This window comes from Gallus gallus, chromosome 4 (genome assembly GCF_016699485.2).
Source record: "Gallus gallus isolate bGalGal1 chromosome 4, bGalGal1.mat.broiler.GRCg7b, whole genome shotgun sequence".
Lineage (NCBI taxonomy): Eukaryota > Metazoa > Chordata > Aves > Galliformes > Phasianidae > Gallus > Gallus gallus.
The window spans coordinates 50,310,264-50,337,831 of NC_052535.1; the positions used below are offsets into that span (position 1 = coordinate 50,310,264).

General features: G+C 42.0%; 1 long non-coding RNA gene across 2 annotated transcripts; it reads left to right on the forward strand.

The window, feature by feature from the left end:
- Nucleotides 1–5,373: 5,373 nt before the first annotated feature.
- LOC124417933 lies at nucleotides 5,374–25,192 on the forward strand. Of its 2 annotated transcripts, XR_006939208.1 has the most exons (4): nucleotides 5,374–9,746; nucleotides 13,779–18,193; nucleotides 20,636–20,764; nucleotides 22,851–25,192. It is a non-coding gene; the product is annotated as an uncharacterized LOC124417933 (long non-coding RNA). The 2 variants fall into 2 exon arrangements; XR_006939207.1 differs by having other exon boundaries at nucleotides 13,779–20,764.
- The last annotated feature ends 2,376 nt before the right edge of the window (nucleotides 25,193–27,568 follow it).

Genomic DNA, 27,568 nt, shown 5'->3' on the forward strand with positions numbered 1-27,568 from the left:
GCCTGTAACAGTACTCTCATTCCCTTCCCAAGCACATGAGATCTACCAGCTTTACTCCTTCAGTAAGGGGACATATCTCAAACACCTTCTGCACAGCGAGGTAACAGCTGAAGGTTGCTTAGCAAGGAATGGCAACACCAGCCAAAACACAATTCCCATTTTTCAGACTGATTTTAGTGGAGCCTACTCTGCCAAACAATAAGGAAGGGACGGTTAACTACTTCCTGGGGTCAGTTACAGCAGATTGCACTACTCCAACACTCTACGGTGGGATTCAGCCACGGACAGCTCTACCAGCACTGACACTTCAGGGATTTTTGAGCAAAATCTTCTACTCCCAGGGATCCCTCATGCTACTCATCTTCAGAGTAACAGCAGTACAGAGAACGCAATCAACAGCAGTCAAGCGAGACATACTGGCTCTTCTGCATCCCCGCAGAAGCCAAAAGCCTCTCATTCCAGGAGTCATATTAAGACGGTCAGGATAAAAAGATTAAGGAAATAAATGTTATGCTTGAAATAAACAGCTTAGTCTGACACTTCGATGGACTATAATTGTGCGTCTGTGACAATCTTGAAGGCACACCAATAAGCTCAAATTTTCAGATTAGCACCTTGTATCTGGAACTAAAATAAGCAGTTTGGAGAAGCTCCCTCCGTGTGAAGGGATTGGAGCAAACTGGCGGTGTTCTGCTGTTTTATTGACTTCTTACCAGTTCAACTACTCATTCAATTGCAGCTGAAAAAACAAGAGTGAACTTATATTTACAGAAGCTACGAGGCCAAAGTAAAAACAAGACTGCTCCATCAACAGCTGAGAATTCTCAAGAATATCCTTTGCGTAGGGCTGTGCTTTCGGGTACACCCAACATTATTGAAGACGGTGCTTAATAAATACATTTGTAGAAGCCATCCAAGAATGCAGTATCAAAGTAGACCTATTGCTGAGGGGTGAAAGAGAGAAGGAGATAAGCACACACAACTCCAAAATTGATCTACATCTGTTTATCATGAGACTCTTTGATCGAGGGGAAGGCTGAACTCACACCCTTGTAAAATGGGTATGATATTAAAGAAAGAAATGACCAAGGCCAGGCTGGATGTGGCTCTGGGCAGCCTGGTCTAGGGGTTGGTGACCCTGCACACGGCAGAGGGGGGGTGAAACTCGATCATCTCTGAGGTCCTTTTCAACCCAGGCCATTCTATGATTCTGTGAACTTCAGTGTCAGCAGCAGCAAACATCCTGCGTAAGTCCAAAGGCAAAAATCAACCTGTACACAAGCTTTATATTACACAATTAAACTTTTGTTTAGTGACATCCTAATGCATTTTACTATTTATTGAAGACAAATGTTAAGCAAAACTGATACATAAGAGAACACTTTGATGATGCCTGCATATTTACCTGTTTTACCTGAACCCATCCAGAGGAACTGCTAAACTGTGTTTTTGTTTAGAAAGATAACAACAGAAGTTCTCAACCAATCTTAATAATCAATATTCAAACTCCTTACAACATATGTCAGCCTTCACTCACCTGATCTGCCCCCTCTCCCATTATTTTTGGACTCGTATCCCTAAAATCTTACAGAAGCTCAGAAGACAGACGTTGGACTTGGTCCAAAGCACGTGAAACGTGATGGGCATTTTTCTATGCATGTTTCATGTATTTACATATCAGCAACAGATCACGTTAAACAGGGCAGAGGAAACTGTACACAGCCAAGTCAGGATGTAATGTTTGGCTTAAGAGTACAGCCTTCTGTGACACTCCCCACATAATTCTGACTCCAGAGACGTTCCTTCATCTCACTCTTAAACACTTCGAAGTGTTCAGCGATGACATTTCCCACATGTAACTGCATCTGTGCAAATTTTGCCTGACTGCACAGACCTGTTGCGAGTTTTCACCCGATCAAGGAGTCACCGCAGTCCTATTTAACACTCCAGCTCCTTAAACGAGCCTTTGAGGCTACCTCTCTGAAGACAGAATCATTTTGCTTGCTGTACATGCGATCACTCATCAAGCAAGGGCAGAATTCTGCCAGGAAGCATGCAAGTTGACCTCCTCTGCTGCGTCACTTCTCCTGTTACTTTCCTCTCATCTTAAGACTTCTCTTCCTACGTGCTAAAAAGAGATGACATTCTTTATAAACCAGTGGATAGGAAAAAGGCAACTTGCCATTTACAGACAATACTGGACCGTGCTACCTAAAGTGTTTTTTTTTGACAAACAGCTCTTTGCTGCAATTTCAGAAAGCAAGCTTAGAGGTTGCCACCAGCACCGTAATAGGAGTTCATTAAGCTGTTGGTATGAAAACTCGATTTAACTTCTCCCAGAGCTACATCCAGCCCCTATGCTTCCACACTGAGATCTGAGTTTAGAAACAGACTGAGATGAAAACATCTGATTATAACTTTTTATTCCATCCCATTAGCTCAGCAACAACTGAGCCAAAACAATGTCTTTCCACTCATGGGGTTTTTGTGATTTAGAGTCTGCCAGGTTTCCAATTATACCTCCTTTGACTTGTTGCTACTGTACTCCCCATTTTCAAAACCCATCTCATTAACAGGGAAGCCTACAAGTACTTGAGCTCAGAGATTAGAGAAGCCTTAACGTATTAGGAATGGGAACGGCAAAAAAAGAAAAAAAAAAAGCCTAAGAAACTGCCCCAAGTTCACACAGTTAACGAACAGAAAGGCTGGGAGGGAACACCAACAAATGCAGCGCTTCCACAATAGTTTCCATTTACAGCAAAACCATAAACTCTGATTTGGTTTCATTTCATGTGCCTTCCAGATTGCCAGCAGTCAGAAGACAGCAATCCAGCTGCTGAAAGCCACACAAGCTATGTGCATCAAGTTAAGCCTGAACTGAAATAAAGACATAAAATGAAAAGCCTCCTAGCAAAAAAATTCCAAGAACCAAAAAAAAAAAAAAGCTTTTAAAAGTCAAAATTAAACATCAAGGTGCTTTCAGATAAGGAAAACTCCCATTTGCTGAGAACACATTTCCTCCCCAGGAGCTGTTAGGAAGTACTTTGAAGTTAGATCCTCTGCTCCATCACCCAGGCCATCCTCATGCTCACATACCTAAGAACTGTGTTTTCAGCTGTGCATGTGCTATGCTATATCGTGCCATCCTGAAGGCAGTGGGGAGAAAAAAAAACAACCAGGACATGGTTTTGGTTTTTTTGTTTGTTTGTTTTTTGTTTTTTAAAAAACAACCTGAACGACCAAGAATCCATATTAATTTAGCAGATTCCATACAGCTCCTCACGGGACCTGGACTTAATATGCTCTGCTTGTTGTTTACCAGCCTTTGCTTAGTATTTAAAGCCAGGCCACTCAGCCTGGGAAAGCCTTCATTTACTTACATACCATGACTAGGATGAAACAACCAGGGAAGCTTCCAGATGCCAAAGCTACCTCCCCAGCTATCGATACCTACAAAATCTGGAAGTTATGTCAAATAAATAAATAAATAAAGCGTTGTTCTGCTGCCTCATTATATTTTAATGATCATTTGCTTTTTCATCTCTGTACACTACCTTCAACCATATTAAACAGGTACCTCCGGCTACGTAAGGCACAGCATGCAACTGCTCACATCAGCTATGACTACACATACTTCTGTTATCTTCACCTTTCTCGCCATGCCATCCACAATGCCTCTGGAAATCCATCTGTATAAGAAGCCACTTCAGTGAACGGCTACAGATACAAAGCAAACCTATGGTTTTGCCAATAAGTTTCCCTTTACGCAAACTCTGTTGAACGCTGCTGTCCCATACAGCTCATCTCAGTGCTGAGCTATCAACCAACACATCTCCTGTGGCACCAGATAGCCCCCACCCATTCACCACACATCATGCAAAACCCAACGGACCCCATCAAAGAGCAACCAAACCTCCGTAGGACTGCCAGCTCTTAGGTGTAATACTTCTGTACGTGACTATGGCTGCCTACCTCCCATTTCAAAAGCTTCTACTAACACGATGCTCGCTTTCCTAAAAACAGATTAAAAAAACCCAAACCAATACTGAACATAATTAGCTCAATCACAGAATCGAGGCTGCTCAGCACAGCGGCTCTGCGTGACCACCCATGCAAATGGGAGAGGGGCTCGGGTCTTCATCGGTCTCTTGCAGCGATACCTACCTGAAACGGCCACATTAAACGACAGCCAAGTTGTCAGCGCTTCCTTGAGCTCCTTTCAGCCTTACATTTACGCGGTGGCCGCTGACAGCTTCGGAGAACTCTCTGGACAAGAGCAAAACGCCCGGGGCTCTCGAGCAGCCTTCGCCCTCGCCGCAAACCCACCTGCACGCCTTCGGGCCGATCCATTCCCGGGCCCCAGCGCCGCCCGCCCCCACCCCCCCCGCCTCAGTTCTCCCCGTCCACTCGGACGGCGCGGACACAAAGCGGAGCGCCGCGGGGCTCCCCGACTCCCCCCTCCCCTCCGCCCCCCACGTCCCGGGGCCGCCCCCGCGCCTTTCCCCGGCGCGAGCAGAGCCGTGCCGCCGCTCCCGCCCGCCACGAGGCCGGCGCGGTGCTGCCCCCTTCCTGCCCTCGCGGCGGGGCCCCGCGGGAGCCGTTATGAAAGCGGAGCGCCGAGGCCGGCCGCGCGCCCCTCTCCCCGCCCGTCGTACCTCGGAGACCTCCTCTTCTTCCTCCTCCTCCTCATCCTCCTCTTCCTCCTCCTCCTCGCTGCCGTTGTTGCTGCTCTCGCTGCCGCCGCCGCCGCTCTCGCTGCTGCTGGCCGGCCGGCCCGCCCGCCCGCCGCGCTTCGCCTTGCCCGGCGCCTTCTTCTTCAGCAGCAGGTCGCACACCCGCACCAGCCCCCGCGGCGCCGCCGCCGTCGCCGCCGCCGCCGCCGCCCCGGCCGAGCACGACGGCGGCGAGGAGCCGGCCCCGCCGCTCAGCCCCTCCGGGGGACCGGGCCCCGCCGTGGCGCTCCCGGCGTCGCCGCCGCCGCCGCCTCCCTCCGCCGCCTTCTCCATGGCCGCCCACGCCGATCCGCCCCGGTGAGGAAGGAGGAGGCACCCGGGGCCGCCGCCGCTGCCTCGGTCACCTCTAGAGCCGGCGCCGCGCCACCTCTCGCGATACTTGTCGCCGCCGGCCGCCCGCCTGCTCCCGGCGCCGCAACGTCCGCGCCCGCCCGCCCCCCCTCGGCCGCCGCTTCAGCCTCGGCCGCCGCCCGGCTCGCGCGGCCTCGCGCCGCGCCGCCCGCCCCCCCGCGCCCGCCCCGTCGCGGAACCCTCCTGGCTGCGACCCCTTCCGTGCGCGCCGCGCTCACCGCCCCGGCTCCGGAAGCGCTTCAAACGTCATCACCGGCGCCGGGCGGCCGTTTCCGCCCTTTCGCCTCGACTCGCGGCCGCGCTCGCCCCGCCCTCCCTCCCGCGCGGCGGTGTCGCGCCTCGGCCCCGCCGTTGGCGGCCGCCGTTGGTGCGCGAGGCGGCCCGGCGGCCCGGCCCGCGTTCCCGTCGCCTTTTGCCCTCGGTCATTTCCCCACGCGCACTTCAAACGACGAGCAGAGCTGCGGCGCGCACTGCACGCGGGCGCTGGGCGTTCCGAGGCGGCCCGCCCGGTTCTGCCGAACGGCGGAGTCCGTCGCGTCGCCAACAAAACGGGCAGCACCGCAGTGCCGCCTCGGCCGTGCGTTTCGGGCACGTCTTTCGGCTGTGTCACCGTGCCCTGCTGCCAGGCCCTGCCCGGCCTGCCGCCCCCAGCGCGCACACGGGACGTGAACTGGAGTACTCGGTTTTCTTTTCCCTCTGGAAAACGGCAGAGCTTCCACTGCGTGGTGCGGGTTAATCCCAGCAGTAGCAAAAGTGTCCCGGCCCCCGAATGCAGGCCGCTGGTCCTTGAAAGAATGGGGGTTTCCTACTCAGTTGGTTTTTTATTGTTTTTTTTTTTTTTTAAGACTTGCTGGAAATCAGCAAGGGAAGTGTGTTCTAACCACAGGAGCACGTGAGGGTACGCGCTGACAGGGACTGCTCGGCCAGTGAGGTTTTGCAGTTAGCTTTATTTTCCTAACGCCCAACCTGAGCCTCCCCTGGCACAACGTAAGGCCGTTCCCTTCTGTCCCCTCCCTGTTACCTGGAAGAAGAGGCCGATGCTTTACAGGAGCGTGTGTTTCATTTCCTTCATCTTACGTGCTGCCTTTTGTCTAAGTTGGATGATGTCAGAAAGAGCCAGCTGCGCCTGCAGCACCTCCGAAACCAGCATTGGTTCTGAGGAATTCTCAAATAACTGATGGTTGTTACAAAAGCACGTCTGCAGAGCTTCCCCCCAGCTCACACCCCACCAAAACCCATGCTCTTAATAACAGGGCTGCATTCATGCATCCAGCAGCGCTATGAAGTTGTGGCATTATCTGCGAGTCACCCCGCTCCAGTTGTCACTCCTAACCTCCAATGTTCAGGTGTGAGACGGAGAGCTAAAGTAGATTTATAAATAGCTCTGCAGATGACAGGCTGGGGGTGATCCAGGAGGAACGAGCGGAACGTTGCAGCCACCTCACTCCCACCTCCTGCTGCGGCTGTACAAAAATCACAGCAACAAAACAGCACGTGATACACGTTGGCAGATCTGTCAGAATAACAGTTCTGTCCTCTCGTGTGGGTTTTGACTGCGGTACAGCGGAACACAAGCACAAGTTAAGGATTCTGTTTGGTCGTAGTCACCACAAACTGAATTGTAGGCTAATACAAGTAAACTCAGTCTGATCTCCTGAGGTTATTGTTGTATGTGTGAAAAATGCAGTGCTTATTTTTAAGAGATGTGACCTGGTCTTTATAGTTTGATCTAAGAAGCAACTGACTTCTTTAACAGAAGATTTAACACGGGAAAAGCGCGTCTTAAATCTCTTTGGCTGTCAAAGCACCTGGCAGAGGACAGATGGACCAAGTGCACCAAGTTCTGAGCTGCTAGCAGGGAGCTGCCCTCCTGGTCTCAGCACTGCAGCGTGAGGCCAGGAAGTGGCACTGAGGGATCGGCCCTCTGCTGAGCTGGTCTCAGCCAAGCAGGGCTGCAGCAGTGCTCAGTTTGGTTCTGCTACAAACCTGCACTTTCGTTCATGTATTACTTCAAAGTAATCATTTAATTTGGTAAGCTTGATGGCTCAAGCCTAGTTTCTTGCTAACGAAAGCAACCGTGTAATTTTATCAGTCAGTGTTGTGTTATCGAACCCTGGATAAGGTTGAATAATTACAAAGCACTGCTCTTCCTGGCACAAACAGCATGGCCTATCTGAGGCTATTTGTTCAGTTTCTTTTCTGATAGTGACCTCTGCTCTGATCAAAGAGTTGCTCCTTCTAATCTTGCAGCGTAGAACAAATTGCTTTCCTCCATTTTTATAACACAGAGTTTCTACCTCCTCTCCCTGCTAGTTTGAGCCCTGTACGAGTGCAGCAGCAGTAAAAGCACTTGTAGCCTTTGGAGAAGCCTGGTGTTAGATTCATCACGCTGGTAACCTGTTGGGTTTTTTTTTTTTTTTTGTCATGGGGAAAAGCTGCTCATGAAAGTCAGACATGAATCAATGGATTAAACAACGTTTTGGGAAGGCATGAAATTTCAATTGGTTGCATAATAGCATTTTATATTTTAGAACCCCCAAATAAAACATTCTTATAGATACCGTAATAATCATCAAGACTAATTTATGAGGAAGGACTAAATAATTAAGGTTTTACTTCTTGTATCCCAATTTCCACATGAGTGCCTGACCCAATGGTGTGTTTCCCATTCAGAGGGCTTTGAGGCAATGGCTGACATCACGATAGATCTAACAGGATCTAATCAGGAAAGTAATGCCCAACAAACACATTTCCTTTTGTGAGATTGTGAGTTTGAGTAACTTCAGACTGTTGTTGTTGTTGTTGTTAGCAGAAAGCTGCAGAAAATCTTTAGAAAAATAATCATCCTTCATTATCCCTTTCATCTGTGACCTCTACTTCAGTGTTTATTCAAGTCTCTTTCAGTTATTGGCCTCTATACCAGATGTCAATAGTAGGAAAACCCAAGGTCTGCATTCAGTGAATGCTTTCAAGGGCTGTCTGATGTGGGGGAGATTCTTTAAAAAGTTCCGTGGGACAACTCGTGTGTTTAAACCTACTGTGTGGTGCAAACATCAGCATGGATCTGCTTTCACTTTTGTTTATTGCTACTGGAGGACGTATTACCGTTAAAATCAGGAAGCAGGGATATTGCTTTGCAATTAGAACTGATGCAAGAAGTGGACAAAGTTAGTACTGCTTTGAGTCTTGGTGACCCTGACGACACATGCAAGTACATAATATGCATAGCTTCACACTGTACATATGGTTTTTGCCTCTCCCTCCTCTTCTGCCTCGATTTTAAGTATGCACCCTTTCCTTCCTGGTTCATACATAGGTCTCCTAATTGAGCCCACCTATGCTCTGTGCCGTGCATTCCAGCACTCCTAAACACGCTCTGTACACACTCATCTCATACTTCTTATGTATTTTTTCACCCCAGGGAAGTTTGAATGATGATCAGAATGTCTGAAATTATCAGATGAGGGAAAAAAAGGTGAAAGAAAGTGTCTCGTTCTTAATGCACACCAATTAAAAAATGAATATTGACTTTAGCTCTGATAACTTTTTTGATAATGCACTGAATCAACACTTCTGAGTTGCTGAAATGCCTTTCTTTCTGGCAGAGGTTACATTCATTTTTTCTCTAGTTTTGTTAAGACTTTCCAAATGTTGAACCCCCGCTCAGAACTACTGCAGCTGCCACAAAGCTGCATTTTCCTCTCGTCTCTCTCCAGCCAATTTCAGTAGCAGCTTTCCTATTGTGAATACAACTGCTTTGGTTGATTCTCTGTAAGTGCTAAAGGACAACAACCTTTTAAGGAAGCTGAACGCAGCCAGCCCAACACCGACCCTCCTCCTCATTTTTATCACTTCATCTCACAAATGACTACCTCTAGTTGTAATATTTGTGAGAGTGGGAGGAAACATGGGAGGAGCACAGAAGTTACACATCTCCAGATGAGACGATTATCTAAATGAGGTATTAAAAAACTCGAACCATGCCATTCTCACTGGTTATAGAATTGGCGAATTCGTGTCATTGGATGTCTTCAATGCTCACAGCTTTAATGGGACGCAATTGTTGCAACTTCTGTGTGTGTTGCAGCATTTTTATTCATATGTTTCTGGGAACTGCAAACCCCAAATTGCTGTATTCCTTCAACATATGTACCAAAAAGACTGGGCTACTGCACCTTCTTGCTGCATAGCATTGCCTCAAAAAAAAACCAAAACAGAACAAAAAAACCCAAACAAACAGATTAGACCATACTTAATTATTTTAAACTACAAAATCAAGGTTGTTCAGCAATGATGCAATTACTGCTGTTCATGTCAAAGGGAAAAAGAAGAAGATGATGACAAATGTATCCACGTTGAGATAATTACTTTTTCTGTGATATATGTTTTCAGATTGTTTAAAAGTCAGTTTTAATAGTAGCACGCTATTCATGGAAAAAAAAAAGATGATAAACTATTTTTATGCAGCCATGGTAACTGCTTTAACTTTTTTCAGTATCTGTGTTTCTCCATTCCAGAACACATCCTGTGAGTATCTCAGCTGGTGTGACTTTGTGAGTAAAGAAAGTCTGACTTGAACAAGTTCAGCGTTTGCCTGGAAGGACTGCTTAGAGTCACAGCAGCACTGTTCATCAAGGGACTGCACCTCTCTCCATGCAGAAGGTAAAGCACTAACATCAATACTACCATTCAAATGCACCCAAAACAAAGGCCTATTCAGTAGTGACTTCTGCCTACACTTGATGTGGTAAGCCAGATGATTTTGCCGTTTGCCATGCTTATCCACACCAGTGTCCATTTTAAGCATTCATAAACATATATATGTATATCCTGCTTCGGTGCCTTGAAAGTTATTCATCTTCTCTCTCAGATCCTGATACTACACATTCTGATTATTGCCATTCACAATTAGTACAATATTGTGCTAGTTTTGTCTCACTTTCCACTTGTTTTTAACTGAGAAATTTAAAACAAGCCCAGAGAGCAAAACCTCCAGTGAATCAATCTACTTAATGCTTGAACTTCACTGTTTTTCACACTGAGTTTTACAGGCTCATCACCAATTCATACCCTACTATGTACTCTCCCAGTACTACCGGTCTATAATAGTATGTTAAAGTTTAAATTCTAAAGGGTTGATTAGGTAGTAATTGATCTGAAGCATTAAGCAAGAAGGACATTCGTTCTGTAATACATTTAGTAATTTCCGAGTCTTTATCTTATTTAAGAAATGGCTTAGCCCACTGGGACCCCAACATTTATTAGTGTTTGTGAAACTTAAGTTTTTTTTAAAAAAGATAAATAATTTTTGAAAGTAGATTTCTGGTTTCTAATTTGCTTCACATGTTTTCAAATGTGACTATACGTTTTGTGAGTATAAAATGGAAAAATCCCGTGGCAAATTGAGGCAAATTTTATCTGATGAGCTTCTGGATCTCTTTTGGATTCCCTTCAAGTGCTATAAAAGATAAAAACCAACAGGTTAGGTTACTAGCACTTAACCTAGAAGCCTAACCTCTATATGGTCACTGCAGAGAAAGGCTTTTTTGAGGGGGAATGTTTAGGTAGATCAACCTCTAATACGCTTTTCTGAATTAAATATATGATATAGAGTGGTATAAATTTCCCCAAGTATTTGAATTGAAAAGAGTTCTGAATTGAAGCGATACAACATGAGATCTACCCACAGTATAAATATAACCCTACTATCTATGTTCCTCTTAGCCACCAAAACACGTTTTCTGTATCATAACTCATTTATAGCTTCTCTCCTTTGGTTCTTTTTCTGAACTAGTTTTTTTTTCTAGTGATTGAAATCTATCAGGAATTCACCTTATGCTAGCGTGTGCTTTAGTTGTTGGGGAAAAAGAGAGAGCTGTGTATAGATAAATGTTCAAATGAATTTGTGAGCTTTTTGTACAGTCACCAAAAACTGCCAAATAATCATATGCTGTTTTTTTCACAAGCAGTAACTGAATAGACAGAATATTTACTAGGAGTGCGTGAGTAGATCGTTGCCATTCAGTGGCATAGCTGTATTCACTCAGTGTACTCTGCAGTTTTGTATTATGGATTTGTAACCTCAAAGTATGAGCGAGAGCCTTCAAGCCAAAGCCAGCTGTAGTGAACAAGTAATGTGTTTTGGTTTATTTTTCATTATTACAACCATTTTAGGTAGTGCAGCATATGGACTACACAAGAATCAGCGAGGAGGTTAAATATTTCTTCTTATATTTTGTGTTTTACTTTGAGTCTTGCCAGGCCTTAATGATAATTTCTACAGTAACCACTTTTTAAGTAAACAATTGATTAGTTCTGAAATTAGTCCTTGAAATGGCTTCTCTTTGTGCAGCTTAGAAAATCTTAATGGAAACAGCCTTCAGCTGGAATGCAGAACAACAAGGTTCAAGCTGTTACTTTTCTATCTTTATATAAAATATTTGTACTGCTAGGCTAGCTTATCTCTGGACAAGAAAGGAGGTAACAATCTCTGTGCCTGAGTTTCCATGAAAACTTTAGTGGATCGTGGTTTCAATGAAGGCAGTATAAGAAACCTCTTTGCTACCTCGAAAAGTTATTTTAAATGGAATAAAAACTACTTTTTTTCCCCAGAGTTCTAATGATAACCAGAAAAATAGTCTAAAAGCCCCTGATTGTCCCAGACAGTCCAGCTACCTACGATACTGTGGAGCCTCTTTTTTCTTTTTCCAAAACAATTTTTTCCCTACCTTGTCAATTTTGCACTATTGTCTCCTGCTGTCTGCCATTCTGTATTTATATCAGTTCATTTCCTTTCACCAATTTAGTGCTGATTTCTGATCTCCTGTTGTAGGGAGAGATTTGAATACTGGTTTTAAAAAGTTTTTTAAAGAAGAGGGAAGATCAAGCTTCTGTCATTTTAGTTTGCTACAGTAGGTGGAGCTAGAAGATGGCTATTCATCTACACCTGAAACTAGTCAGACTTGAGGGCCACTACTGACGTATTCTTCCTCTTCCCACCAGCTAAGAAAATGAATTAAAGCATTTCATTCTTAAGCATATACGTTTTAATTTTTTTTTCCTCTATTTGTCAGGAAATATAAAGCAGTTTGTTTGTTTGTTTCATTGTTTCATTTATTTCCAGCAGGTAATAAACACAGATATTGTGTGTGTATGTGTGCGTGTGTGTATGAAACACAGTCACAATGCCATTGCCTTTAATGCAAACTAATTACAAGAGTAAGTGCTGCCTTGAATACCTTTGTGCTCCTGAATTAGCATTCATTTTAATGAGGCTTTCATGTACATGGGAGGAAAAATGCTAACAAGGTAAATTTTCATTCTGTCGCCTGTAATTCTATTGTTTTCTAATTCAGCTACATTAATTCAGTTATATTGCTAACTGAGAAAGTATCACTAGAAATGAAGGACTTGAAAGTAGTTGAAAAGAGGGCTGTGGCAAATTATGATACACATTCACCTGTTGATGTCATGAGCAGACTTGTGTGCGGAAGGAACTTCTATGCAAGTTCCACAGTATCCTAATTCCAAATCCTGCACACCACTTTGCTGGCAGGTGACTGTTACTTAGCTGGAAAAATCTATTCATAATTTTTAAGGAGTTGTACCTTATCAGTGTTACCTCCTATCTTAAAGAGCTTTTCACATTCTTTATTTAAAGTGCCTTTCATTAATTTAAAAAGATCTGTGTAAGATCAATGAAAACATTTTCTGATAAAAGTATTTTCAGAAGTGTTACACAAATACTTTCCAACAAGAGCACCAAATAAATGGCACGTTCTTATTATTCAGCAAGTCTCTTCCTATTGTTAAAGCAGCAAGAGCTGCTCTCTTTGTTCAACTACTCATATAGCAATTCTCTAAAATTGTTGGGTCAGATATTAGATGTGTGGGGTATTTTTATTTTTTTTTAAGTTGTTTTGACATCTTCACATTCAGAGAACTCTGAGCATAAGAAAGAAGTCTGAGCCCAAAACTGCAACTCCTTAAAAAGAAAATTTCACCTCACGGCTGGAAGAAAGATGCTTTGAGAAATCAAATTCAGAGGTAGACCATAAGTTCAGAGCTGAATCCTTGGCCTTTTCCCTGTCCTGACACAGCAACTTACACTGCAGATTTTGTACCCCAAATTAGTATCTGAACCTCTGACTATGATAATTTAATCTTCAGAAGCATTACTCTTACTGCGATAGTAAAGATAAGCTCATCTCAAATTTGCATAAGAAGAAATGCGCTTGCAGCTATGAGCGTACAAGTCAGCATACGGAGTAATCGTACTGAAATACCAGCTTCTGTGGCTTTCTTTTTGTTAGTTTGCTTTTCCAGAAAGCCTTGCATTGAAATCTCTTATTTCATTATTTGAGAGTGGTACCTCATATCTTTGTGCTTCACCTCAAGAAGGATCTTTCTTGGAGCTGCACATATATGGGTCTCTAAAAACTTACTTTGAATGTTTGGGTTTGGAAAAATGAAAAGCTTTGGACTGTCAAGAAAATTAAAGGTTTTCATTTACAAATGTGAGGAGAGGCAGGAAAGTTTGGATAAGTACTCCATATATCCTGAACTTAAGTATCTGAAAATAGCTATCTCCAAACAGAGGGAAGATAAATAAGAAGTAGGAATGCTTTCAGGAGCTTTACATGCTTTTCACGTCAATTCACAGAAGGAATTAATTTAAGTTTCTTTAAATTGCAGCTACTTCTCGGCAGATTTTGTATTGGAAAAGGCTTCCATCAACCTTCCCAAGTGTCTCTCTCAGATGGTTAATATGGTATTAAATCGCCTCAGTGAAATGCATACAATCTCAGAAATTCTAAACAAACACATCACTGAGGAGATGTAAATCATCAATTCAAAGAACTCCTTATTTGCTGAACAAACCAAGGATGTTATTTGCTTAGCTTTATACTGACAAGCACTTGTCAGACTGTTTTTTGAGAGGTATTCCTGCAGCTCAGTTGCTCTGATGACTTGCCAGTTGCACAGTCTCCTCAATGTCCAAGCTCTGCACTGCATCTCTACTTCAGAATTAATTTTGGGGCGGAAAAAGACAACTCTGTAGCAAACTCCTTTCTAGGATAGCTTTCAGTCACAGCAGGAACAGCACTTACAGTTTGATCTCATACACCCTGGCTTTGCTGGAGAAGCTCCTGGCATGTTATGTGAAGAGCTGGTTTCCGGAGAGCATTGCCCTCGCACCCTGGAAGCCAACAGGAGAGGAACTATGATGTTATAAAAAACAGTGCAGTTTAAGCAAAATAATTGAACATTTGATATCTTTCTTTCTCTGAACTGTGTTTATAACAGAACAATTGACTCCCAACCTTTTCCATGGGAGATGAGTGTAAGACTACCCCAGCTGCCTGAAACCTCCACTCCCAGCGCAGGGAATTAGATTAAAAATATCAGCATTCTTTAAAAAAAAAAAAAAAGACAATGGAAAAAAACCCAAACCAAACCGAACAGGTGCAAAACTAGCGTTGGGATGATGTGAAGGGCACTTCTGTGAGAAGGCTCATGTTGTGGGCTCATGCTAGCACACCCTACAGTAATGTAAACGGAAAAGTAACCTTTGCTTACAGCAGGAAGACTTCAGACTGCCATTGGATACCTCTGCATTTCCCCAGGCACTACTCTCAGGGAGCAGGGGGCTGAATTTTGTCAAAATGACCTATTTGTGATGAAGAGCCAGATGGCCTCAAAGCAGGTGTGATTTAGTAAAACGTTGTGTGTTCCCTCCTCAACAGTCTTCGCAGGGTTTAGTTTGCTGTTTGCTTTCAATCCTAATGAGAAAAGCAGGAATTGCACTGGTGGCTTTGGGGAGAGCCAAGGATCTCTCTGGTGCCCCATTTACCACTAAGCACTTGGGACCATCATCCTCAGCAACTGAGCCCTGCACCATCCACAGCTCACAGCGCTTTCCCCAGCACCAGCATCTTTGTAGGGGGCTCATTCTCACAGGTGTTGCCTAGAATTAGGTGGAAACAGGCAGCCTGAGCAGGGTGCCCTGTGCCGAATTTATATGCAACAGAACTAACTCTCATGGTCTATGAAGTGCAATCTGCCACTGAAGTATGGAAAAACATTCACTCCTCTGCAACTTCAAAGGCTGCGATAAGGTCAGAGATGTACGGAGCACATGCTTTCTGTAGCCACGGACTACCGGGAGTGCTTCACCTCTCTCTGTAGACCTTCTGTCCCTGCTGGGTTGCCCCTCCACATCACTGCCGAGGTGCAGGATGCTTTGCTTAGGTGCGTGAACATGACGGTTTTCTCCATGTTGAGATCCACAGCTTCTCTGTGCAAAAGTTGTGTTGCCAATAGGTGGCATACTTCTCCTGCCTCTGGGGACTGAAAAGGCTTGCTGCGTGTCTGAACTAGGTCTGATCAAATGCTGATAGCTGTTCAGTTCAGCACACACACTATCTTTCTCTGTTAGAGCTCTCTATGCAGGAGGTAATTAATTAGTTCTCTGATGTGTGACTTGGACACTTCCTGCTCTTCTGCGAACTTGACAGAGAGTGTGGAATAATGTCCTCAAAGTGCTGTAGGGAGTAACTAAAGTCCATATAGAAATATCCAGGTTATATATCTCATGGCACTTTTGTAAATTAAACCTTTTGGCATGAAGAACAGCACCCCACTTGCAATAAAATAAACAGTTTTTAAGAAACCCGTGTTAACCAAGGTCTCTGCTGGAACTTAGCCTTGAATGTATTGTTGTCTTCAGTAGAGCTGTACACAGAGCACACAGTTAAGCATATCTGTAATTCCAGTCTTTGCACATTCACTGAAACAAAGTCGTAATTGCACAGACCTATTGGCAGGATAAAGATTCCAATTTTGACCTGAAGAGAAAACTGTGGTTTTAGTTGTTAGTTTCCACAGGGAAAAACAAAAACAAAAACCCAAACAGATTGCTTATTGTTTCATTATTCAGCAGTTTCTCATCTTGTCTTTTCAGCAATCTGTTTCTTTGGTCTGGAATAAATAAGCAGAGCGCTTTTCAGAAACATACTATTTTATCTAACTTTGTTTCCAATGCTGGGAGGTGAATTTTAGCACTCACTTTGGCATAGCCAGAATTAAGCTAATGCTGAGTATATTCCAAAACCCTGCTGAGGACCTGGTAACATCACTGAGTTCTCAGGTAGCTACTTAGGCAACAGCAGTGCCCAACAGACAATATTCTCTGTTTTCTCCCATGTATGTCTGTCCTTGCACAACCGATTTTCCTTCCAGAAGTCAAAGCAGACAGATTGCCTAGTTGATAACTAGAAATGAAATAAAATGAGTTTCATTTCCTTTGGGGAAAAAAAAAAATTAAAAGCAATACATTACATAGAAATTCCATTGGAAGCCTATTCCAAATTTCAGCTTCTCCACACATTTTTAGTTCCACTGTTACTTTTTTGTTGAATTTTATGACCAGCTTGATTATGAAGTTTTCTCTTTGTGGGTGGTGAGATAAAATGACTTAAGTCCATGTCAGTGGAATTTCAGTTTGTTACCACATGGTACAATAACTTCGTGTTTTGTCCAAAGAACAGAAAATTCAGTTCAAAGTTTCATGAATAAATGCCCTGAAAGCTGATAAAAACACATCTTATCAGTAAAACAGTGAAGGTTACTAGCCAGCAGCTTCCAAATTTGTTATTCTAAAACCATGGCAACTACAGATCTTTTTTAGAGTCTGTGTCTGTAGATCTTAAAGAAGAAAAGGTCATTCTTAAGCTTCCTTGAAAACAATACCTTGCTTTTTGAGGCAAACGTATTGACAAGCTGGTATCTTTTTGTTCTCTTGATTTTATACTGAGTTCAAGTAGTCACATTTTTAATGGAGGCTCTTCTTCAGAACGTCTCCTAATTCACATCTAACTACTGCATGAAATCAGGTGCCCACCAAACTAGTTTGGTCTTGGAGGTCTGATTCACCTTACATGAGTCTAGATTGACTCCGTGAGTTTGTCACTGTTAGACAAAATGGGGCCTGCAGAATCAAAAACTATACTTAATTTTGCGTTAATGGGAATAGCACTGAACATTCTAAATATTCATGCTGACTAGAAGCAAAAGCACCACTGATAATGATGGATCCTGTATTTTCCACATGCAGGATTTTAACTGAAGCTCTGCTTCCTCGTGTGTATCCACCTTCTATTCATACTGTTTTCCTTTTTTCACACATTTTCTGACAGACAATGAACATGAGGGTTGGTCTTTTTAATACACACTGAACCCTGTACATTTTCCAGTAATGTAAGGAATGATTAGCCATCTTTTGGGAGACTTTATCAATCTTTTCAAGTTTCTAGATTTTTGTTTCAAAGTTTCTAGTTTTTGTTTCATATATTTGGCAGGTTAAATTAAGTGCCTGCCCCTCCACTTCCTTTTGTGAGGTGCTGTAGGCATCCATGAGGTCTCACCCAGTGTCCTCTTCTCTGGGCTGAACAAACCAAGCGGGGCATGCAGGAAGGCACGCCCTGGCCTTGTAGGATTTCTAGCTATGGAGCACCTAGCCAATTGAACCATGGACATCAATGTTCTGAAATGAACAGCCACATCAAAGTACGCAGGCTTCCTCGAAGGAAGCTGGGAACACCAAAGCTGTTACAGTGCTGACAACAATGAGCATACAGTGCCTGATCCTGCAGCAGGACATTGGAGATTGTAGGACTCAAGTTTCTGTTAGACTCTCAACATTCTCAGACTTGTGGTTCTTTCACCAGGAGCCGAGTCCTAGGCCTTATCACTTGGCTCTCCACTCTGCCAATAGGATCTGTGAGAAATTTGTTGCAACACAGAATTTGCAAAGCTTCCAAGTTCCTTACCCAGTGAGCCAGGTATCTGGCAGCTAAGGCTGGTGTGGAAAACACTTATTAAGACATAGGAAGCAGATATAACACATAAATCAGGCAATTTGACCGTTTATAAGCAAGGGCCGGGGGATCACCTCATTACCACCAGGGACACAAGGCAGGATTCTTTTGGTTAAAGAAAGTCACTAGTCTCTTTGTAATCGGATTAGCTAAGGTGCCTTGAGATACTCAAAGCTCAGCAAGATGAATCTTTGTTTGCAGCTTTCATACTCACGGAGAGAAGTCAGAAACGTAAGTTCACTTTATCTGGCTTAGAAGCCAGACAATTTATTTATAATTTAGTTCTTATAATTTAGTCTCATGAAATATTTTTGAGACCTGTAGATAGATTATAAATATGCTCGATCAGCAATATTGAACCACTGTTGATAAAAGCCATTTGAACAGAAAGCAAATGTCAAGGACTCAGAATGGGGTTGGAGGGCAGCGTAGAGGAATGGCCTAGCGAGTATAGCCGCTGGCTAATTGATCCAAAAGACAACACTAAAAGCTTCATGGGCAAAGACTTTGTTAATATTTCTTATCAGAACTTGAGAAGAATTCTCAGGTTAGCATTCAAATTTGACAAACAAAAGCAACCAACTATTCAGACTTTGCAAAGCAGATACCTCTGATTCCTCTTTTTAATTCTTCCACATCAGTATCTGGACCAATCCATCTGTTACTTTTTTAAGAGAACCATGTGAACCATACAGATCTATGTTCAGCTTAATCACATTATTATTATTATTATTATTTTATCTCAGATGACATTCTTTGACTCTTGGAATGTAGTGATGCTCCTCTCTTTTAAAATCATGCTTTCCTAAAGTCTCTCAAATGAAGTATTCCACAGCACCTGTCTGTTTTGAAAAACTTTTAGTCAGAGTTTGCAAGCATGACTGTAGAGAAAACAAACAAACAAAAAAAAGAAGCATTCCCTTCTAAGAGATTGGTATGTGCTGGTAATATCCTTGAGGGTTTAATTCACATTTAAGAGAGTACTGGACCTGGAACTGCAAGCTGGAGATCACCTAATAAGTGTGGTCTGTTTGAATGCTGCTTGAAGAGCTGTTAGCTGTTAAAAATTATTGATTTTTCAAAATACAGAAATATGCATGCTCAGGTTTGGCTAACTGAACTTTACTTCTATGGCTAACACAAAAATGTTGAGATATTTTGCTGTTTTTGGATTAACCTGCAGGGACACAAAGCTTCATGTCAAGTTTGTGATGATGGAGGAATTCATTACAACAGAGTAATTAATATGCAGGAACAGATTATCTTCTTATGTCAGTGAGTAGATGAAAACATCAGCTTTCAAAATGTCTTAACCACACTACTTGAAAAAATAGGACAACCCCAGTCCTAGCTGTAGCAGGCTTGCTTGTCAGGCTGCAGAGCTCTGGACCTCATTTCTTCCTGTTCACCTTTGCCTTTTGTTCTCAGAACTTCAGAGTTCCCTGCTGATATGTCAGGCAGTGAGCCCTACTTCTCTGCAGATGTTGGCTTTGACGAAATTGAAAACTTACATTCTGATACAAGTGCTGAAAGAAGCGAAGTCTTCAGTTACAGCTGAGCTTGGTTTAGTACATACTGGATGGAAAGGATCCTTCTCTGCACATCCATTTGTCTCCAGTGGGCAGTAATCATTCCTCCAATGGAGAGGACCTACACAGGGTTCCGTAAACTTCTATTATCCTGTTAAAGTATTTGTTCAGGCCCCGACTCTTAGCTGAAGAAATTGCTAAGGCAATAGGGGGTACCTGAGGAGGAAATTGCCATTACTCCTCCAAGGCTTCTTTAATTTTTTTATTTTTTTTTTCAGTTTTCATTGTTGTTACATTTAGGAATTGCTTACTAAGAAATAGAGGAGAGAATAAGAATGTTTACAGTTCATCTCAAATAGACAAAATTATAACTTTCCAAGGAACAAGTAAACATTTAAATTCCAGAGACCCTAACAGAAAAAAAAACAACCTGCCCAAGTTCAGAGTACAACTGTGGCACTAAGATAAAATCTGTCTCTATGGAAATGGACACAAAAGAGAAAATGCTTATCAGCTCTGCAGTTTTTAAGGCCAGAATGGGAAAGCTGTGAGTTTACTGTGAAATTAAATTAAAAAAAAAAAAAAAAAGGAAAAAGTCAGAGTGTCTGCACTGCTGAAGGGCAGTGGCACTCGATGGTGCAGTAACATTTGGGTATGGCAGCTGCAGACCTGGGGAGTCCATATACAAGCACAGAAATTCTGCAGTTCAACAGCTCCTTAGGCATGAAGTATTTTTTTTTTTTCAAGTATTCAAGAGTTTAAAGTTGGCAGCAAAGGCAGTGGCTCCCAGAATCATCAGTTCATTTGCAAAATGCTTTTCTTCTGATTTTATAAAATACATCTGCTTAAACTTACAAAAAAATCTGTGTACCCACAGATTTCATAAATTGGAGGCCGCAGATAAACACGTTAAAGGAATTCTAAACAAAAACACCCCAAACATTTCCTGCCATTCCTCAGAGATTTTCAGTATCACTTTCATTGCTAAACGTGAAATATGCCAAGTATTGAGAATAAATACTAACCATCTCTTGCCAAACAAAAGCTTTCAGCTTTGGCTCTCTACTGAACTGCATTCACTGAATGGTTCTATACCACGAAAGACCATCGCTCGCTGCAGTTAACTGCGTTTGGACTTTTCCAGGCACAGTGTCATCAACAACTTCCTTGAGACTGAATGGCATTTTTTTCACTATTGGAAACAAGAATAGCCACAACAGAGGCAGACTGGTGAAAAGGATGAACCACAGAGGCTCAAGTAAGAATTTTCAGAGTAAGTAGAGCACATCTGTTAAGATCATTAGAAATATGTGAAGTAGCTCACAACTAAAAGTAAGCATAAGTGGAACAGATTCACAGTTTATAAAAAATGAAAACACACAAAATTATATTGAAATCATTAGGAAATTAAGCACATAAATGAAAATACAGTTGGAAAAAAAAATCAATGCTCTGTGTGCTATTGGCAGTTCCACACACATCAGGTATGCCAACTGTTTTCAAATGGCATCTTAAAGAATGCAAGCAGACAATGAGAATATGAGATTCTGCTGGTGTATTACATCAGTGGGATACAAAAGATCAAAAATAGATGGATCATAAAATTTGGAATGACAGAGGCTTAAGAGCTCAGCCAGCAGCATGGAAATTGGAAACTGAGTGCCAAATAGTTTCTAGGGCACAAGTGAATGTGCTGGATTCCAAAGGCCTCCGGAGAATTATGTAAGAGGAAGAAAAAAAGATCGCCGCTGAGGGTTATATCATGAAACAAACAAGAATCATGCCACTGCAACAAATACAGACAGTGCGTTTAAGAAATTTATAAAAGATCCTGAAGCAAAAAGTTTTTCAGTTTTTCAGGACCATAAACCACTGTGCCTATACTATATATATATATATATAGTATTTATTTTGTAAATAGATATGCACTTTTACTCACATAAAAATATCACTATGGTATTTTTGAGGGACCTTGTATATAGAAGTGGATAAATTGATCAAGCCAGTACTTCATCTATTCTGTAGACTACCTACTAATATTCACTGAAAAAAAAGTCAGGAGAACAGGGAAGAAAGACCTAATTGTTAAAATTCACAGAACTTGCCAACTGATGGTTCTCACAAAACACTGAAGGCTACATATTTAGAAATTAGAACAGTTCATTTGGAAGGAACCTTACAAAGATCAAGTCCAATGTCATGACTGCTTAATTAAAGCAGAATATTAAGGGCATTATCAAAATGCTTCTTGAACATTGACAGGCATGGAACATCAGTCACCTTTCTAGGAAGCCTGTTCCAGTGTTTGGCCACTCTCACAGTACAGAAATTTTTCTTAAAGTGCAGTCTGAACTTCTCCCGGCACAGCTCTGTGCCATTCTTGTGTATCCTGTCAGTGGGTACCAGGGCGAAGAGATCGGGACCTCTGTCTCTACTTCCTCTCATTAGGGAGTTGTAGAGAATAACATCACCTGTGAGCCTTCTCTTGTCCTGACTAGTTAACCAAAGTGTCCTCAGCCTCTTCTTGTAGGATATACCATCCAACCCTTCTGTAGAGTCATAAAATCATTAAGGTTTTCCATTAAGGTGGAAAAGACCACTAAGATCACCCAGTCCAACCGTCCACCTACCACCAACATTGCCCACTAAAACATGTCTCTAAATACTACACCTACCCTCTCTTTAAACACTCGCACAATGGTGACTACGCAACCAAACTGGGCAACGTGTTCCAATGTCTCACCACTCTAAGAAGAAATTCTTTTTAATATCTAACCTGAACCTCCCCTGGCACAACTTGAGGCCGTTCCCTCATATCCTATCCTTCTACGAATGTTGGTGCCTTCCTCTGGATGCGCTGAAGTATCTTAACATCCTTTTTATATTGTAGAGGCCAGAACTTCACACAATATTCAAGATGAGGCAGTATATAATAGGAGAATCACTTTTTTTTTGGCTGTCTGTCAAAGCACCCCCAAATCCAGTTTGCCATCCTGTCTGCTCGGGCATACTGCTGACTCATTTGGGTAAATTCAGGCAATTTAATGCATTATAAGGAAACCAATTAAAAATGCCAACCATCAATAAGGTCTTACCTCAAAAGACAAAACATAACCATCTCCATATCTGATGAACAGCTATATCATTTCTCTCTGAATTTCATGAGACCAATTGATAGGGATGGCAGAATGCCCTAGGGATCAAATGTAGAGTGGTTTAAAAGCAGGGTAGTCAGTGACATTCACTAACAGGACTCAAACACTTTAGAGATTAACATAAAAACTAAGAATATTTTGGATGTAAAAACAGCATAGCAAGAAATACAGCAATTTATGAACTCAGTCTCTTCTGCTCAATAGAACTACGCAAGATGGAAGAAAATGGTGACTTCTGACTGACTGCTGCACTGCGCTTGATATACTTGCTAACTTGCCTGCAGTTTTCTCTCAGCAAGTAAAACCAATAAGGAAGATATTCCATCTAAAAGATGTTAAAGTAATAAAAACTGAGTTAAAAAAAATAAATCACACAGCTTCTTCTTGCAGAAGTTGAGGACAGAACTGTAGAAGAGACACAGGTCATCTAAAAAATAAGCAAAGAGGAAGGAACTAACTTCCCCATTCTGAAATTCCATGATATTCAGCAATGTGAATGAATAAACAACTATGAGACACATCACAGAGGTGGGGATTGGGCCACTGCTTGTCGATGTAAGGCAACCAGGAGCCTGCACATTCATCTTACTAATACCCATAGAGCAACGAATATACAACCAAAGTATCTTGCAATTATATGCGTGTAATAAGCTCCATCGGTATAATCAGGAAAGAAACTTTTCAGAAACCACTATAAATGATCAGAAAATGGTTTTTTGAAGCACCTCACACACACAACTTCATGATGTACATGAAATAACAGTGCTAAAACTGAGATATTAAGAGTTGCACAGAGTTGATTTCTCATGCAGTAGTTCTAAATCGTAAAGAGAAAGCTGAGAAAAATGTGTTTTTCTTTCAATGGGAAAGCATCATTTAAAGCAACTATATACCAGGAACTTGAAAGAGTAAGAATCTGCTCTGATCACTGGGTAATGATTGCAATTAACATTGTATAGAAAAGCAATATACTATTAAAAATGTACTATTGGGAAGATATATTCTTGAAAATACATGTTGGAACAATTAGAGCCTACTAAAACCTGATCAACAAGACAGAAAACAGGCTTGCACTGACTTCTCCCAGATCTGCTTGCAAGGCTTCTCAAGACCTTTAGGGCTAGCATGGTGTGAAAGAACATTTTTCCAACTTTGCAACAGTAAATGTGTTGTTAACAGGCAATTAGGAAACCACCTAAACAAAAAGTAAGGGATAACTTTGAAAGAGGAGGCATTAATATACGTCTGTGTGTGCCTGTCTTGCGATGGACTTTGGATGATATAATGTCACATTATGCCATCAGGTTATTCAGTTCAAGCATAAGATTGTTATAGGAAAAACATACACCATCTCTAGCAGTGCTTACACAAAAAAATTTCAAACACACATGAAAAAAAATTTTGGTATGCTTTTCAGCATAACTAAGAAGTCTCTGCTTTAGAGATGTGCTTGATGTTAGAGAATGTAGGTGGGAACAACAAGGTCTTTATCCTATCTTGTCTCTGTCACTTTGAAGAAAGCACTGAGTATTGAATATTTTGGCTACTCTTCTCTGTGTCCTGAATTTTGGCATGAAGTTCAGTTTTGTAAAAACTGTTCTGGTGTTGAGGATGCAGATTCGTCCTCTTGAATCTGTTTCAGCAGAGGACTAGAAATATAAGCTACTAATAATCCACAATTGCAAACTGAACTTATTGGAATTAGGTATTTGACTTATTAAGGTGTAGTTAGTCTATGGATAGTAATTCTTGTTGATTTAAGCGTGCTTATTTTAATGAGAGAAAAAGCTGGAAAGTTGAAGGTGAGCGGCTGATCACTCAGCATGAATGGCCTAATGTGAAAACTAGGGATGTGCCCAAAATATAGACCCTGTGATGGAATACTGTTAGCAGGTCTCTGCCTATTCTGCTACAGTAATCAAATCCTTTCAGTGTTTATGTTTGCTCATTGGACAGGCATTCTTGCTCACTTTATATCTATGAGTCCATCTCTGTTCAAATAAAAAGCATATATCTGTTTCAGCTGTTTGACTTGTTTTACATGGGAGCCAAACATCAGTGATAAGAATAGCAAACATAATGCACCAGAGCAGGAAAAGACTGGTAGCTGATCCCATGTCCCAGACCACAGACACTTACTGAGAAATTTACTGATAATTAAAGTTATTTTGAAGATGACTTACTGCCCAATGAAAAAAAAAATACTTGCTAAGCCACATGTCCATCAGCACAGCACTGGTAGAAGGAGACAGCAACACCTTTTTCAGCATTATCATAGAATCATTAAAAGCGAAGAAGACTTCCATGATCATCCAGTCCAACTGTTGACCCATCCCCTCTATGCCCACTGACCATGTCCCTCAGTGCCACATCTCCATGTTTCTTGACACCTCCAGGGACAGTGACTGCACCACCTCCTTGAGCAGCCCTTTCCAATGCATCACCACTCTGAGAAGAAATTTTTCCTAACATCCAACATGAATCTCCCCTGCTGCAATCTGAGGCCATTCCTTCTCATCCCATCGCTGTTACCTGGGAAAAGAGGCTGACCTCCACCTTGCTACAACCTCCATTCTGGGAGTTGTAAAGAGCCATAGGATCTCCACGAGCCTCCTCTTCTCCTGACTGAACAACCCCGGCTCCCTCAGCCACTCCCCATAAGACTTGGGCTCCAGACCTTTCACAGCTCCTTCTCTGGACATGTTCCAGGGCCTCAGTGTTTTTCATGTAGTGAGGGGCCTGAAACTGAATGCAGTACTTGAGGTGTGGCCTCACCAGGACCCAGTGCAGAGGGACGATCACCTCCCTGCTCCTGCTGACTACACTATTTTTGATGCTGTTGGCCTTCTTGGCTAACTGGGCACACCGCTGGCTCATGTTCAGTCAGCTGTCAACTAACATCCACAGATCCTTTTCCTCTGAGATTATCACACCACAACATGCTGATAGGTTGAAGTGATTCTATCCACTTCGGCAAAAAGCTATTCTTCATTTTGAGAAAGAAGAAAAATAAACGCTAGTTGGCTGCTCACCTTTGTATTATTACTAGGGAGGTTAAAAGACAAAAGCAAGGAAGAAAACCAAGTCTGCAACAGACCAGTGGTTATTGACAATAGCTCTAGTTCTGGCACATGGACATCTCCAGATTTGGCTTATAGCTCGAAGTTCATTCACACACAGAAAACTTCTGGTCTTGAACACAAATGAAAACCAACAAATGAAAAACTAAATAAAGTTGAGGGAATTGGGAGGTTTGAAAAATCACTTTGACAAGGACTTATGTCCTAGAAGTGCTCCAGCAGTTGTTCTTATGATGATATACCAAATTTACTACTCAAAAAACTCACATAATTTTAGGATATTATGGTATAGATATATGTAGTTTTTACCAGGAATATTAGTCCCAATGAACTATGAATAGCTTTCCCTTAAATTTCGGAATGATTTCCACTCTCTTCAAAAGGAGGCTTTATACTAAACTTCATGGTTCAGAATGTCCGAAAGAACTACTGCTTTTTCATGGCATCTCTTCATCCCCATGATCATATTGTACACAATGAAAGCACAAAATGAAGCCTGTCCATATGCAGACATGAGTTGCTTAAGTAGGTATCCCTGAACCCGATTCCCCACCAGCAGAATGAAGTTACCTACTTTATATCTAGTCTTTCACTTTAAATATTTCTACGATACTATGTTGTGTAAAGCGATGCGTCCTCTGTTCCAGGGCAATTAAACTTTGAATAATTGTCCTTATGTCCCCCACACCGAACACTACTAACGCATAGTTCCCCACATAGTAACACCTGTTGCTGGCTGCAGTTTTACATAAAAATGTGTATGTTCTCTTAACATATGTACAAATGCATCCATCTTAAAACGCAATTGATATGATCCTTTCTGTAATACTCGGACAGCTTTGTTGAAAGTTTACTCTGAGCAGTACTGAAAGAATTGAGCAACAGAAAGCTCAGTATAATACTTAATACTGCTAAGCAAACATCAGCAAGGGTGTTCAAATCTCTTTTGCAGCAATAATATGAAATGTTGGCATGAAATACAGGACAGACAACAGAAGATATCTAGAAATAAACATGGACCCTGTATTACAAACTTACATATTAACTCCAGGGGAACAGTAGTGTTCTTGCTAACGCTGCACAATGCTGCAGGGGAAAATTCCAGGTAGCTTTCAAGATGCAACAGACCTTTTTGTGCTAAATTTCATCGTAACAGAAAAAAAAACTTTAGTCTCCCAGTCTTTAGCTGTTGTTTTCTTCATACTGCTTTGATACAGCCTTAGAACATTTCAAGAGCATGATTTGTCACCACCACATTTTTTCATCACTATGACCTGAGCAGTGTTCCAGTCTGGATGAATTTTATATTTACTTTATGGTTATTAACAATACACCTAATTACTTGTTTATATCTCACTGAACGTTCTCTTAGGATTTGAAAGGAAAGAGAGGTTCAAGTCTCAGGCAGATCAGGCTCATGTTTGTAATGTAGCAGTTATTTTCCATTTCTATACTGGCTTTTGTTGGATCAGAAAATACTTGCTGGATTGCTGAGGCAGCTCCTTCCATTCATTTTACTTGAGCTCCTGGATAAATATGGTTAACCACGTTTATCCATCATTCAACCTCTCACTATTAGTTTTCACTAGTAGTTTTCAGCCATCCTGAAGGTTGCAGGTTAACAAAGAAGATGCACATTTTAGCAAGGTCTTGTTCTTTTACAAGAGGATATGGTCAGTAAAACCAATTACAGACTGAAGTGTTTAATTAGATCTTTCCTGGGATTTTAATAGAGTAAAGCACCACAGTTCCAAAAGGTCAAGACTGACAAAATTCCCATTATCCTCCAGGAGGCTGGGATTTTTGCTATAACCACCTGAAAATAATCCCTATTTCTGACAC